This window comes from Brassica napus, unplaced genomic scaffold (assembly GCF_020379485.1).
Source record: "Brassica napus cultivar Da-Ae unplaced genomic scaffold, Da-Ae ScsIHWf_2775;HRSCAF=3548, whole genome shotgun sequence".
NCBI lineage: Eukaryota > Viridiplantae > Streptophyta > Magnoliopsida > Brassicales > Brassicaceae > Brassica > Brassica napus.
The window spans coordinates 17129-20000 of record NW_026016045.1 but is presented as its reverse complement, the minus strand read 5'-3'; positions in this window follow the sequence as shown (position 1 = coordinate 20000).

The following is a 2872-nucleotide window of genomic DNA, read 5'->3' as shown; positions in this document are numbered from 1 at the left end:
TGGGTGAGCCTGGTCCATGTTAAATCTCTTGAGTACTTTTTCTGTATATGCCTTTTGATGCACAAGGATTCCTCCTTTTATGTACTCAAGTTGTAACCCCAAACAGACTTTAGTTTTACCTAGGTCTTTCATTTCAAACTCTTTCTTGAGATATTCAACTGTTTGGGCGATTTCCCCAGGGGTTCCAATGATGTTCAAATCATCAACATACACTGCTATGATAACAAATCCATTGTTTGCAAACTTCTTTATAAAGATACATGGACTGATAGGGTCGTTCTTATAGCCAACTTTGGCAAGGTATTCGCTTAAGCGATTATACCACATTCGACCACTTTGCTTAAGTCCATATAAGGATTTGTTCAGCCTTATGCAGTGTTCTTCTCGAGAACCTTTATTAGCTTTAAGCTCAACACCCTCTGGTAATCTCATATATATTTCATTATCCAGTGGACCATAAAGGTATGCGGTTACAACATCCATTAACCGCATATCCAAATTTTCTTTGATGGCCAGACTTATTAAAAATCGAAATGTAGTTGCATCCACCACAGGGGAGTATGTCTCCTCATAATCGATTCCTGGTATTTGTGAGAATCCTTGTGCTACAAGCCGTGCTTTGTATCTTACAATAACACCATGTTCATTTCTCTTCCTCACAAATACCCACTTATATCCCACTGGTTTAACATTATAAGGTGTCCGGATAATCGATCCAAAGACATTCCTTTTCTTAAATGATTCTAACTCCACGTTTATGGCTTCTTTCCATTTGAGCCAATCTGATCTTTGAGTGCACTCTAGTATAGACGTGGGTTCATGATCCTCATCTAAGTCCATCACATCAAGGGCTACTTGGTATGCAAATATATCATTGATGTCGACATCTTTCCGGTTCCATCTTGTCCCAGACATTAAATAATTAATTGAGATCTCATCATTAGCACCTTCAGTACCATGAGGCTCGGCGTCCCGAGTCTCATTGGTTGGTACCTTAGGCATGGCCATTTCGGCCTTGTCTGGACAATCTATGACCTCGGTTTCTTTTGCACCTTTCTTTAGTTTCCGAGGTCTTTTATCTTTGGAACCAATTGGTCTACCACGCTTAAGACGTGCTTTAGACTCTGTAGCCACTTGATTGTGTCCATCTTGGACATCAATACTTATTGGTGCATTACAAGCTGGTATATAGGACTTAGTCACTCTTTTCGGGTCAGCAAAGGAATCAGGCAATTGATTAGCTAGCTTTTGCATATGAATTATTTTCTGGACTTCTAAATCACATGATTGAGTCCGAGGATCTTGCCATGATAAGGATGTTTGATTCCATACAATTTCTTTGCCCAGCTTGTTATTTTCTCCCCCTAATGTTGGGTACTCTGATTCATCAAAATGACAATCAGCATATCTGGCCTTAAATAAATCTCCAGTAGTAGGCTCAAGATATTTAATAATGGTTGGAGAATCAAAACCAACATATATTCCCATCCTCCTTTGAGGTCCCATTTTTGTTCTCTGTGGTGGTGCAATAGGGACGTACACAGAACATCCAAATGTTTTGATATGGGATACGTCTGGCTCATGACCCGAGAGTAATTGGGATGGAGAATATTTATGTTCACTGGATGGCCTTATGCGTATTAATTCAGCAGCATGTAATACCGCATGTCCCCAAGCTGATACTGGTAGCTTCGACCTCATGAGTAATGGTCGAGCAATCAACTGGATTCTTTTAATGAAGGATTCGGCCAATCCGTTCTGTGTATGTACATGTGCCACGGAGTGTTCCACACTTACCCCCATGGACATACAGTAATCATTAAAAGCTTGGGAACTGAATTCGCTTGCATTGTCAAGACGTATAGTCTTTAGTGGAAAATCTGGAAAATGGGCTCGCAGTCTTATGATCTGTGCCAATAGTCTTGCCAATGCTAAGTTTCTAGATGATAATAGACAAACATGCGACCATCTGGTCGATGCGTCAATGAGGACCATAAAATATCGAAATGTCCCACAAGGTGGGTGTATTGGTCCACATATATCACCATGTATTCTTTCCAGAAAGTTTAATGTTTCCTTACTCACCTTTCCAGGTGATGGCCTTATTATTAATTTCCCTTGTGAGCATGGAATACATGTAATGCTCATAGGGATAGTTATCCTATCTTTCAAGGAATGGCCAGTTGAGCTCGAGATTATTTTGCGCATCATGGATCTGCCAGGATGGCCAAGCCTTTCATGCCATTGTTTAAAGGCTTCTCTGAACTCATTAGGAATTGAAGTGTTAGCCTCACTCGATTTTATATTGGCACAAATAGAGGCCTATTGATATAGCAGGGATAGTCTCTAGGACTTTCTTATGGCCTTGGGCATTTTCATAAATCAAGAGGAATTCTTTCTTTCCCTCGCCCCTAGTTTCAACATGTAGATCATTCATGCGAATGTCTTTGAAACTTAAAAGATTTCTCTTTGATTTAGGAGAATATAATGCATTAGAGATTTCTAAATGCGTGCCTTTAGGCATCACTAAGTGAGCCGTGCCATGGCCTTCAATAAGGCTGGCCGGTCCTGATATAGTATTTATTTTGGCACTCTTTAAAATGAGGTTAACAAAATATCTTTTGTCTTTTAATGGCTTTGTTTTATGTTCTTAATAATTTCAACTTTGTATAAGGCATATATAAAGTAAAAACTTTATTTCATAAATAGAATTGCCAAAGTCATAGAACAAAAGACATAAAGCCAAATCAAGAATTCAAAATGCAAAGACAAAAGCAATATGATATCAAAATCTTCATATTCAGCCACTTGTAAGGAGGTCTGAAGTCTCAAAGTCCTCATGATCATCTTTGTCATGGGCTTGATCATCCTC